The sequence below is a fragment of the Syngnathoides biaculeatus genome, chromosome 18, assembly GCF_019802595.1.
Source record: "Syngnathoides biaculeatus isolate LvHL_M chromosome 18, ASM1980259v1, whole genome shotgun sequence".
Lineage (NCBI taxonomy): Eukaryota > Metazoa > Chordata > Actinopteri > Syngnathiformes > Syngnathidae > Syngnathoides > Syngnathoides biaculeatus.
The window spans coordinates 3,003,187-3,017,265 of NC_084657.1; the positions used below are offsets into that span (position 1 = coordinate 3,003,187).

A 14,079-nucleotide genomic window follows, 5' to 3' on the forward strand; every position below is an offset into this window, starting at 1 on the left:
AGTTGACTTGCATGGCAGGCAATAATGTTATCGTTGTATTTTTTTGTTTCTGTTGTGTATCCTTTCGACATTAAAAATGGGAGAATTTCTTCTGCTAATGCGGGAGGTCAGGTCACAGGGCAGCAGCCTCAGCAAGGACCCCTAGACTGGTCTTTCCCGAGCCACTTTCTCCACTGAAGATTTAAAAAAAAAAAAAAAAGGTTTGAATCTCGATTAAATGATGATTTACTGTGCAACCCTCATGATTGGCCACGTTCACGATTGATTAGAAGTACATAAATGTGTTGATGCGGAATGTTCTTAATTCCTATAGTTCCCATTATATATGAACAGCCTGCTTTTCATAATACTATTTACAGATGTTTGGGTTTGGTAGTGTGTTGTTGGGATAAAATGACCTAAATAGACAAACTGACAAGTGCTGAAATTTGTAAGGATCAGGGCTCTGCATCTTAATGGGCTTTTAGCATTTATCTCGACTTTCCAGACGACTCTTCCTCATCCTTATTTCTCTTAAACAAATCATCTCATACATAGCTGAGTCGCGTGTGGGCTACATGTCTTCATAGTGTGTCATTGCTCACTGGATTGCCACTTTGTTTGGGATATTTCAACTAGTTCAGCAGGGTTATTTTTAACATTCCCAATTGCATCTTGTCTCTTAACATTGTATGTGGAGTATTTGTTTTGTGCATCCTTCTTACATCTGTGCTGAGTGTGTGAGCTGGAGGCATGAATAAAACCAGGGGCCTATGTTAAGCTGTAATAGCAGCTGACAGTCTTCGCCTGTGGCATCCTACAGGGTTCATCACCCAGGTGTGTTTACTACTTTGGCCTTCAAGAACCTCTGAGTGAAGAAGAGACTCCAGCTTTGGAACATCTGGTCTGGCTGTCGGTCTGTGCCGAGATAAAGTGTAGAAGACAAAACGGGATTATCCATTTTATCTGTTAACAGCGTTTTTATCTTGATGTCCTGTTGGAGTGTCTCCTCCTTCACACACAAGACAGGAAGGGACATTCTGTGGAAAGATTAGTCCTCACTCTTGCCAGTGGGAATGCTTTTGGCAGAATTAGAGCATTTAGAAAGAAGGGATGCTATGAATATATTTGTAAAAGAATGGATGTTCTTGTCGCTTTTACAAAGTACTTTCCATCTCTGCACATATTCCTTCGGGGCTTTCAGCAGAAGCATTGAAATAATGTACACGCGGGACTGCCTTTGACAGAATGGTTTGGGTGTAAAATGTACACCGTATTAAAAAAACTTTTTAGGAATTTTACAGAACAAATAAATTCTTTGTGATGGCCCCTTAAAAAAAATTGGAATTTCATGGAATTGTTCATTTATATCCACAATGGCATTCAACAATAAACATTCATAGATTGACGGACCACAATTTAAACAATATAAACTATTTTGGTTTTTACATAATTTGGGATTCTGGCTCATAAAACTCAATCAGGAATTCAATAAGGTAGAACACTATGAAGAAATCACCAATTCCTTCTAAGGTTTTTTTTTTAGAAGAAAAAGAGAAATTAGGGTCACATTAAAGGAAAACTGGCAGATTTAGAGCATTTAGAAAGAAGGGATACTATGAATATATTTGTAAAAGAATGGATGTTCTAGTCGGTTTTACAAAATCTCTGCCCCTGCTCGCGGGGGAGCGAGGTCACTGCTCCGCCGCCCGGCGGAGCTCAGATCACGGCTCTGCCGCTCGCCGGAGCTCGCTCGTCAGACGCCACATCATTCCGCCCGAAGAACCATCCGAATATTCAACATTTACAGCCACAGGTTCAAATCTGTATGGAAGTATTCCTCCGCCTTCCCGATCAACCGATACTGCTATTTCTTCATCAGGTGAGGATAAATCCGAGAAATCAACGCTGGGCATAAATGGCGTCCCATGTAATGGAGTGTTTGGAACGGCACGTAACACGTCACATCTGTGCACATAGGTCATGTGACTCGTGAAAATGGCAGCGCACCTGAAAATTCGTATTTGTCGATAAGAATCTTCTCAAAAACTGTTAAATGAGAGAGGATTTAACATCACATTGTCAAAATAGAGTACATATTACATGACCTATTGGATACATTGTTACTCCAAACCACCGTAATTTTCCTTTAAATAAATCAAAATATAGTACTTTCGAAACTGTAATAACCGTCAATACCTTGGGAATCCCTTTTCTTTGCCTTTTGCTGTGATCACTGTTTTGATGCGCTGTGGCATTGAGGCAATCATCCAGAGAAAAAAAATTAGGGTCACATTAAATCAATCAAAAGATGGGACTTTCAAAACTATATGTTAATCTTCAATCTTGAGGGCAGTTGATGTTACAGGGGAGGATGCAGGAGATAGGCTTACATAGAAAAGATAACACCCATTGACATTCTCTTGGTCTTGCTCTAGCTCTCTTGCCTGGCAACTCCATCCTCATTATCCTTTTACTGCTATCCTATCATTCTCTTCTCTGGATGTGTCCAAACCGTTGAAGTCGGGTAGCTTTTTCTTTGTTTCCAAAACATCTAACCTTGGCTGTTCCTCTCTTGAGCTCATTTCCAATCCAACCTAGTTGCTCCTAGATAGAACCCCATCTTCATTTCTGCTGGTACCAGCTCTGCTTCCTATTGTCTCTTTAGTAACCAACGTCTCTAATCCGTACACCATGGCTGGCCTCAACACTGTTTTATAAACTTTGCCCTTCATTTTAGCAGTAACTCAGACAGCGGACATAACACAACAGACACCTTCCTCCACCCATTCCAAGCTGCTTAGACCCATATCTTCCCTACCACACTCACCGTTGCTAAGTACTGTTGACTCCAAGTATTTAAAGTCCTCCACTCTTGCTATCTCTTTTCCCTATAGCCTCACTTTTCCCCCTTCACCCCTGTCATTCATGGGCACATATTCGTACCTAATCCTCATTCCTTTCCTTTCCACTGTTAAGCCTCCACCTTTCTTACGGTTTCTCGACCTGCTCCCTTATTTCACTTCAGATCACGTCATCTGCAAAAATCATGGTCCATGGGGGTTCCAGTCTAACGATCCCTGATGCAGTCCCACCTCCATCTTAAACTCCTTTGTCATCTCTATCCTTAATCACCCTAACCTGCTGTGCATCATTCCCATCTTTATCCCACCTTTATAGATCCTTTTCTCCTTCTTTAGTGTCCAACGTGACATTCAATTCATCATCTGCCTCTTGTTTGGCCTTTGCCCCCTCGACCGTCACCCGGTCGCATCTCAATGTATTAATTTCTCCTCTCCTCAGTTGTATGTTTTCTTCTGCAGTTCTTCTTTGCTAACCTTTGTCCTTGTATGATTTCCTATACTTAAAGGTTCCACCACCAAATCTCCTCCTCTCCTTTCCTCCCAAAAGATACACCAAGTACTTTCCTGCTTGTCTCTCTGAGCACTGTGGCTGTAGTGGTCCACCTTTCTAGAGGCTCCTCCTGTCCACTGAGATTCTGTCTCACGTCTTTCTGAAAGGCCCACAGCAATCTTGCTTTCTCAGCTTCCACCACCCGGTTCTCTGCTTTACTTTTTGTCTTCTTAATCTTCATCCCCACCACCAGAGTCATCCCACACACTACCATCCTATGCTGTCTAGCAACACAGTCCCCAACCACTACCTGAATGTCAGTAACCTTCAGATTACATCATCTGCCTAAACTGTAATCCACCTGCGTGCTTTGACCTCTGCTCTTGCAGGTTAACCTTTGTTCATGCCTTTTCTGGAAAAAAATTTCACTATAGCTATTTCCATCCTTTTTGCAAAGTCTCCCACCATCTGCCCCTTCAAGTTAATTTCCTAGATTCCGTTCATACCCGTTACTTTTTCATCACCTGGATATCCTTCACCATGATATCCGTTGCAATTAGGCTTTACAAGATTGGGATTTTTGGGAACGATCACCTATCAGCAAGTTTTAAAAAAAATTATAACCGATCACCAACCTGATCACAAAATGGAGCAATGTGTCCATTTAGAAAATTGCTCCTTTATTGTATGTATTAGGGTCAAATCAACATTAAAACACAACAAAAATACTGGGTTGCATACTTACTGTAATTAAATTACTTTAACAAATACTCTTAATGGGATCCATACTCTTAACTTTCTCCCAGGTACATGGATTAGTGTTGTCCAGAGTTTGCGTTCTTTTGACATTTGCCTTGTTCTTTTCACCCCTCCATCCTGCATTTCTTGGACACGCTATGCTCCTCCTTGTGTAGTTTCCGATGCCTGATCTAATTTGTTGTGTTGAAGCATTTAAATGATGTACTTTAGCAAATAACTTGCGTGTTGATTGTCTGATGCTGCAAAATGGTCCCACACAGAGGACATTTTTTTTCACTGAGAAGATTGAAAAAATGTTATTGGCCATCAGATAGTTGCAGTACTGCGCCAGAAGACACGTAACAAGGCTACAAATAATCTGTCTTTTGGATTGATAAACGACTACAATGCAAAGTTAAATGACTTGTGCGTAGGTGATTGATGTCGGCGAATTATGTCATGAAAGTCGATCAGCATAAAGTGCTAATTATTGAGCGAATCTAATCACATTGATCAGATTGGCATAAAGTCTAATTACAATCTGCATCGTCACAACTCTCTCTGTGTCTGGGATGCTCAGTTACTTCAACCCCCACTCAAGTTCTCTTCCCATTTACACCATGGTAAAATAATGTAAACTCTGGCCTCAAAGTCCCATCATTACTGCCTTTCCACCTGGTCTCCTGAACATACAATAAATCAGCCTTTCTCCTAATCATCATGTCATCCAACTCCCGAGATTTTCATGTCATTGCCCCAACGTTCAAAGTCCCCACATTCAATTTTAGGCACAATGCTTTCCTCTCCTCTCTCACCTCAGAACCTGCTTTCCCCCTTTCCTTCTTCTTCGATCCACAGCAGCTGAATTTCCACCAGAGCCCGGCAGGTTAAAGTTTTGAGATGGATGCCCTTCCTGATGCAAAGCTCTGTATTTATCCGGGTTTGGGACCATCCTACAGTTTCCACTGGCTTGTGACCCCCATAGGTCTGTCTCTATTACTCGGTACAGTACATTAGTAAGTAGAAAAAGAAAAGTGCTTGAATTTTTCCAAATCAAGATGTAGAAAAATCTCACCTTTATTTTTGAGAAAACAAGTAGCTACTTTTCTCCGTAAAGTATAGTCAGAACGGAAATGAGATGATGTTTAGGCATGCTAGTTATACTAGTTAGTTGATAGACTCGCCACCGAGGTGACTAGCATTCACCTCGGTGGCGAGGCTATCATATTTGTTTCACCACTTGTAGGCAGCAAATTTTGAAGCTGGTTGCAAATATTCATTTAAGGACAGCATTACAGTGTTATATAAACCTTACCTTCAATTTGTCAGTGATGGGTGACAATTTGAGCTTCTCTTACCTGGCTGTTGTGCTCTCACTAATGCATTATTAAGAATCACACAAGACTGTTTTAGCCGATAATAATGCAGCAGGGCATGCCCGCTTTTGAACTGCACTGGGATTAATAATAATGCTCCTATAAGGAATGGGGTGGGGGGTGTCACTGAAAAAAAAAAAAAAAAAAAAAACAGCGCCTCATGGAAGACCGTTTTGAAAACTGCCTTGACTTAAAACCGCAGTGTACCTTGAAAACCTCGTCTAATTTTAGTAAGTTATACAAGCTTGGAAACAAAATAATCGCAATTTTACCATGAGAACCCATTTAGTCAGTTATTATTTAAAGACAACGAAGATTAAGTTTATTTATTATGGGCGATTAATTTTATTTTTCTTATCACTCAGTCATCTCCAATAAAAGTTGCCTCTCTATCAACTTCCTGATGTCTCAAAAGACTGTTTTTGTCAATCACAAGTCTGGATGAATAAGCTTTGCTGTGTTGCATTAAGTTTGGTTGAACATTGTTGCTGGCTCCTATCACAGTTGGAATTATGCCCTGGGGCACTGACAAAGGTTAGGGTTGGGGCGCCAGCAGGGGCTCAGTCTGTATCAGGCCCACTCTATTTGTATGGGGTCGAGGGTGGGTGGGGGTGGGGGGGTATTATAGAGTCTGTAGCATAGACCCCAACCCCCCTCCCTTTTGCATAGAAAAAGCCCTGTGTCAGGTGAGACCGAGACACCCAATGAGTGCAACCGATGGACCATTGTGGCTTTCATGTTTTCTCTTTTTGTGCTTTTCATGTAATTTTGTAATTTTAGACTGGATTTACACTGCAGGGCTGACTGCCTAGTGCAGTCGATTTCAAATTGGAGGGTGCCCCCCAATTTGTTAACAATTTTCAGCGCTATCGCAATATTCAGTGCTCCCCCCCCCAGTTGGAGACAATTTCAGGAGACAGGGGGGTTTGCCCCAAAAACTTTGAAAGCAGATAACTGATCAAACTTCCCAGAAGATTGACATATGAAAACTAACATGTTCATTTCAAGTGACCAATATGGCATTGCTAACATTAACTTGGACACCTGAAACAAGTCAAACGTCAAAATGTCGTAGGTCTACGACGTTGTGACCAGAGGACTCCTTGTAATATAAATTCTTTGTGGTTATCTTAGATTTTAATCATCCTGTTTTGTAGGCCCCATCTTACCAGTTTGTGATGTACACACCCTGTTTGAAGGGCACAGTAGCGGACCGGTTAGCACATCTCCACAGTTCTGAGGACCTGGGATTCAATCTGGACTCTCCTGTGTGTAGTTTGCTTGTTTTCCCCATGCGTGCATGGGTATTCCGGTTTCCTCCCAGGTCCCAAAAACATGTATTGGAGATTAATTGAAGACTCTAAATTGCCAGTGTAAATGTGAGTGCGAATGTGTTTTTGTTTCTATGTGCTCTGCGATTGGTTGAGGGCCAGTTAAGGGTGTACTCGCCCGAAGCCACCTGGGATTGCCTCCAGCATGCCCTCTACCTTTACGAGGAGAAGTGGTAAGGAAAATGGATGGATGGACGTCTAGTTTGCACCACTCCTCAAGCCATGCAAACTAATTTCGCATGCTTTCATATTGCTCGCTGGGAATTGTGTTCTCCTCTGCAAAATTTGGAGGACACAATTTTGTACTTACAGCATCTTTGACTGAAGAGTGAATGTTCCCCATAGTATATTGCCGTCACCCTTATTGGCCAGCTACAGTATGTCATTAAATTTTATTAAGCTAATTGTTAACATTCAACATCTTTGTTCCATTTACACGTATTGGTGTTTAATTTCCTCTTAGACCATCTTGGCACTCATGCTGTTTTTTTCATGTTATCTGTGGCTTGGTGCCATACCTATCAGATTTAAAGCACAGCCAGCCATCATATAGCCACTATTGTGTGTGTGTGTGTGTGTGTGTGAGAGAGAGAAAGAGAGAGAGGGAGCGCCGAGAGACACAAACAAAGCCCCCGTCTTATGGATGAATCTGTCATTGGTTCTTGTGGGACCAGATTTGTGTCAAAAAGAATTACAAAAACGTTTTAAATCGTGAACAAAAAAACACCACTACCAATCAAAACTTCTGCACGCTTCTAACATGTTTCTAGCATATTACACCACTTCTTCCGAGTATTGCATTGATATATATGACATACTTACACTTCCTTGGGGTGATCAAAATTTTAATCTTGCATTCTTGTCGTTGGTTCTGCTCAGTGTGACGTGAAAAGAAAAGGAAAAAAAATCCGGAGGCGTTAGTTGTCATTCAAAATGAGTTGGCCAATGAGGACTTATTCCTTATAAAGCCAGTTCACCCAAAAGGTTTGAGCTAGAAAGAAAACGCAAAACATCAGGCATCACAGGCACAAAGACATAGAAGTGAGTACAAGTCAGAGAGCACACATCTGCAAAGATTGGTTAGGGTTAGAGAAGAAGATGCAGGAGATAGGCTAAGATGGAAAAAGATAACACACTGTAGTGACCCCTAATGGGACAAGCTGAAAGAAAAAGAAGAAAAAGGGGAAGAATGACTTTTTCACAGAGGGTCAGAAAGGTTTTGATTTTTTTTTGTGCCTTTAATAAATGTTGTCAGTTAATATTGCATTGTGTTTTCTTGTGTAACTCAGTGATGTTTTTGTCAATCCATCCATTTTCTTCACCACTTATCCTCACGAGGGTCACGGGGAGTGCTGGAGCCTATCCCAGCTGTCAACGGGCAGGAGGCGGGGTACACCCTGAACTGGTTGCCAGCCAGTGGCAGGGCACCTAGAGATAAACAGCTGCACTCACAATCACGTCTAAGGGCAATTTAGAGTGTCCAATTAATGTTGCATGTTTTTGGAATGTGGGAGGAAACTGGAGTGCCCGAAGGAACCCCACGCAGGCACGGGGAGAACATGCAAACTCCACACAGGATTGTCTAGGATTGAACCCGGGACTTCAGAACTGTGAGGGCAAAGCTTTACCAGCTGAGCTGAGCCACTATGCCGCCCTAAATAAGCCATGGTTATAATGGTCCTATTTATCAATTTATCAGGGTTATTTGTAGAGGTATAATGGTGAGTCCAAAATCAAAATTTGATACCTTGGTGTTAAGGTCATGGTTCTATTCACATTCAGTGTAGTAAGGTGACTGTATAAAGTATTTAATCCACACATGTATTTCCAATATGCAGTTTCTTATCAGGAAAATCTAAAAAAGTGCATTTTTTTAAAGCCTAATTGCTTGGGCTTGGAACATATTATTTCCTTTTCCATTAATTGTTAATTAATATCGATTTCAGTTTTCGAACAAATCACTACTCGAACCGCCTTCTGGAACGGATTGTGGTCGAGAAATATACTGTATGTTTCAGTCATGGTCTTCACGTCACTGTAGATGGTGCCCATTCTTATGACTTTTCACACCACAGTTAAAAAGGTACTTTATCTCGCATGGGATGGAGGCTATAGGGTGGGGAGCTTTTGTTCTCTGCTGTTGAACTACCCCTGGTGGCAGAAATGTTAGGAAACGTTCCTGTCAAAGGACAATACTTAAAATGCTTAAAATCAAATGCCTGCATCCCCCTGACAATGATGTAGTAAGTCCAATTAAGACTTGCTGACTTTTTCATTGTCTGACCATTAAACTAAACACCACTGGGAGTTTCCGCCCCACCTCCTTTCTGCTTCCCTCCCTCATCTGTCGTTCCTTTGTTGCCTCAATTCAGTTCAGCGCCATCCGTCATTTCTAACTGGATGGTGGGCTTCTGACTCATTTGAATTCAGGAATTATAATTAAGTTACCGCCTTTTTATTGATAGTTTATGTTAGCAGCAACTGCAGGGAAGTCATGAATTGGTACATCAAGTTTGGGTCCTTTGTAATTGTTACTTTCGGTGACAATGTGTTTATATCAGCAGTCTCAAACTGGCAGCCCGGGGGGCATTTGCGGCCCACAAGATGATATTTTTGTGGTCCACACCTTAATTTGAAAGTTTTACGTTGGTGCAGTCCTCGAGTTTTCTGAATGGGACTTTTACAATGTTGTGTGCAGAGCAGATGACCCTACCAATCAGGGTGGGGTAAATGGCTCGTGGGGGCGTGACATCGACCAGGCTTGATACAAGTAGAGAAACATTTTTCAGTGAGTGAAATTCAAAGCAGTGTTGCCATTGAGAGTTTTATTCGTAATTTTGCACACAGCTTGTTTACACCAGCATCCTTATACTTTTTAAAAAAAAAAAAACAAGAAATACATTTGAGAAGAAGTTTTTTTTTTTTTTTTAGTTTCTAATTTAAATAATGCGCGCATGGGCATCTGCATCCGTGGCACACTCTTAGACAGATTCTGCCTCCAGCGGCCCCAAGGTAAATTGAGTTTGAGACCCCTGGTTGACAATATCTTCTGTGGATGTCCACTATAATGACATCAAAACATCACCCGCAGGCCCGTTTTAAAAGGTGTCAAACACACACGCACCAAAGAAAAGTTTGCGCCTTTTGTCACCCCTTCATTATTTAATGTCCAATTATGTCAAAATACCCTTTAGGTCACACTCACTAGGAATTGATGGCTGCTCTGTCTGGTAAGCGGAGCTTTCAGGTTGCATTACAGCACAATCGGAATGGTTCAACATTCCCAGCCCTGTGCAACGCTAAATAAAGGTCACTACAAAAGCACACAGGGCACACACATCGCTTTAAATTCCACTGGGTGCACTTGGGCGAGTATTCGGAGACTTCCTTCTGAGCGGCAACCAAGTTAAGGAGTTATCTTGTGCTGTGAGCAAGATAATTGATGTTGTCTCCGGAACAGTCACAGGGGGACAAACTTAACTGTTTGTGATGACAAAAGTGTATAAGCTATTTCATGTACTCATTCCACTTCCCCGAGCGTGCGATTTTGCAATAATGAATCGCTAATGTCGTGTTTATTCCATCATCATTTGATCAAATAATGCTGTATATCTGCATTATCCCTTTAAAATGAATTTCTCAATCGTCGATAGAAATGTAGTCATGTGTAAATATTCTGTATATATAAAAAAATACAGTAAATATATTTCAAAGTATCTCTCTTTTCCGTTAAAGTAGCCGCATCTTAAGCTGTCTTTCACTCCTTTTACACCTTTCCTCTCTTAATTCCGTCTCTCAATCGGCACAGCAGCCCACCCTTCTCTGCGGGATTGGTTGCCAGGAGACAGAATTCACTCACCATTGTCTGCCAACAAAGGTGGAGGGGGGCGAGCACAGTTACAATTGGAGGTTTGGGGGTAGGCTCTCCGCAGTCACTTGGTCTGCAAGTAGGGGGGCAGAAATGGAGAAAAAGTGCTGGCAGGATTGGTGAATGAAAGAAGGAGAGTGGAAGTGGGAGTATTGAATGGGGGATGCTGACACCATTAATTCCTTGTGCTCATTTTCAGTCTCTCAGTAACCATGTTGGGTTGTAGAATGGGGGCGGGGGGAGTGCGGCACTGAAAGACACGGTGCTGTGGATTGAGAATTCCGGTAACTTTTTAATTAGCCAATGTTTACTCCCCCTTGAAATATGAAGCCTCCTGACTATGTTGAGACGCAAAGCCTTGTCTTAGTACAGTACTGTATAGATCCATCCATTTTCTTCCTGGCTTATCCTCACAAGGGTCGCAGAGAGTGCTGGAGCATATCCCAGCTGTCACTGAGCAGGAGGCAGGGTACACCCGAAACTGGTTGCCAGCGAATTGCAGGGCACATGGAGACAAACAGCTACGCTCACAATCACACCTAGGGGCAATTTAGAGTGACCAATTAATGTTGCATGTTTTTTGGGACGTGGGAGGAAACCGGAGTGCCCGGAGGAAACCCACGCAGGTACGGGGAGAACACAGGCGGGTTCGGGATTGAACCCAAGACCTCAGAACTGTGAGGCCAACGCTTTCCAGCTGAGACCACCGTGCCGCCCGGTCTTGATCCTTGGGTGCTAATTAACGACTATGTACATCTGATGTATATCTGTATTTTGTACTAGTGGGGTAAAGACCTCTCGTCTGACTGGTATATTATCTTTGTTGCTGTCATATAAAACTAAGACTGATTTCTGATGTCAAAGACTTCTTGAGGAATACTTTAACTACAGTATGTACAGTATGTCTAATATTTGTTCAGGGTATTTTTCAGACATCAATAATGCAGCCTCAATATACTCTGAGACAAATGAATTTATTCCACACAGTGTCAATTCCAGGGTTTGTGTTTTTGCAAATATTTGAAAAACTTTGACTCCTGGTAAGTAGATAGATGGTAGGAATAATTAATTACAAGTGAATGAGAAGCTTCAGGTTTCATAATTTGTTACAAATTGTGCGGTGTCGTAACACTGCCAATGTTTGCCTTACTTTGCATATCTTCTTCAATGGAAAGGGACGTTTGTGATTCTCATATTAAAGATAAACTCTAAGGTCTTGTATAAGGTATATTTGGTGATTTGAGTTTTTATTTTTTTAATTACAATGATGCTTTGAGTGTAGGGGCCATAGAATTCAAGAATCTGGGTGTCCGTGTACGTGTATGCAAGCTTCTTTTGCTTACAGATGTAGAAAGCAATTATTCTTATCTGTCCCGTGAGCGGCATCATATGGTAGCTTACATACACACTAAAACATGTGCTAGCATGCATGCTTGCAATACTGAAGATACAAGTCTTCTTGCTTTCATGTCCGTGACATAAGAAACATTGATACTATCATTTTGAAAGCTTTTGGGGAAATACATTGGTTAAGAGAGTATCGTGGCAGCCTTAAACTTTCTGTATTTGTATGCTGTGATAAATTGCAGGGACTTACTGTGCCATGGCTTGGTGCTCATTGTTTCCATGGCAAGTGCATCCCGGGACTCATTGGGATCTCAAGTGTAAAATTATCTCCGTCTTTTATGAAATATAAATAATTCTGTGGCAACCAGTTCCGAGTCTACCCTGGCTGAAGATAGCTGGCATGGGCTCCAGCAGTCCCGCAACCCTTGTGAGAATAAGCGGATCAGAAAATGGATGGATGGAAATTATATGTATCCAGGAGGCAGGGTACACTTTGAAGTGGCTTTTCTGACTCTCTCATAGTGTATTTGCTGTTTAGTAGCGATTGCTCAAGTAAATTGTATGAAGCGTAATTCCTCTAGAAAAGGGTGCTGTTGCTCTAGCTGGATTTAACAGGTGTATATCTCCCTTGTGTTCCTGCAATAGCGAATCACCCGTTCCATTCCGTGTTCTTTTGCCCTGGCACTGCAGTCACCTGAGAGCCTTTGCATACACAAACCTGACAATGACGCTTGACCAAAATAATGGTCTGTGATTGATATACAGGGTATAGACCGTCAGTCATTTTCATCACTGAATGCAATTTTCTCCTCTGACGAGCACCTTTTGAAAAATGCTCAAGCTTCCATATCACTGTATTTTAAAGCTTTTTCTCCATTCCATTCTGAGACACTTTTCTTTATTGCTTCATTTGTCTCTGGCCGAATGCAATGACTTTCAACTTCAACAATGACTTCCACTTCCACTGTCTGTCAAAGTGTTCAACGGACCAGCTGGAGCACCAGTGGGTAGGATGTTAAAAGTATGTTTGCGTAAATGCTCAGCGAGTTTAAGCCCCAACGTCAGTGCTTGTGACTCTACACTTGTTTGGTGTATTTTAATTCACTTGTGTAAATATGGCCCGATTCCAACATGAAATTGAGCTGATGGTTGTGAAATGAGGCAGAGAGCTCAACCTGTAGCTCCCACTTTTTATACCCACAATCTTGGACCTCATGTTATGCGTTTCTCTTGTATATCAATATCTAGAACAAAAAGGAATTTGTCCATTTCCATTTTTGATACGCTGACAGTCACTTCGACTTTGGGCATGCTGTGATATGTTAATGTGAATGAAAACAACCAACAGCGCTGCCGACTGCCACGCTGAGGCACCCACACACCCTTGTGTCTGTCACATTAATAAAACAGATGTAATGGTTCAATAACTTCGGAGAAGGTCTTGCAAGTGTTTAAAAGGATGTTTGTTGCTGCACCGCCAACTAGATCTGCTTAAGTCTCCTAATTATTGAGAACTATCCAGAAAGAATATGCAAATTTTTGTTGTTAATGAAGAGCTCACAGTTGCACCGTTTGGTTCCCATTGCAATTACTTTAATTGCCTTCGGAAGTTAGTCATCTCCATGTCTTTGTGTACGAGCTCGATAAGACAGAAATGAAACTTGAATTGATACTTTGTTTTGTTTGTATTCATTCAGCAAGGATAAAGAAGATTTTTTTCTTTTTAATCTACAGGAAATTTAACTGACATCTGTCCATGTTTTCTCTTTGACATTGTTTGCTACACCTTCAGCAGTGACATATGGTGGCGTTTTTTTATTTTATGAAGCTCACACTGGCTGATTCAAAGGTGGATGTAATCAGATGGCTTTTAATGTGTTGAGACCACATCTGACAACTCCATTCGCCATGCACTCTTCCTTACTGACGTTTAAATCGATTGAATGGAGAATATTAGCCCAGTTGATGTACCCAGGAAATGATGCTTATTCGTTTCTAAGAATAAATGCTTACGAATCTTCTCAGTTTGAAAAAAAAGGCTACAGCATGCATTGGTTATCACCCTTCCCTCCGTTAAGCTATGCTC

At 41.6% G+C, this 14,079-nt stretch overlaps 1 protein-coding gene across 1 annotated transcript in view; it reads left to right on the forward strand.

Moving 5' to 3' along the window:
* The window catches only part of cxadr (CXADR Ig-like cell adhesion molecule), a 63,993-nt gene that overhangs the window by 16,026 nt on the left and 33,888 nt on the right, over positions 1–14,079 (forward strand). The window lies entirely within an intron of this gene.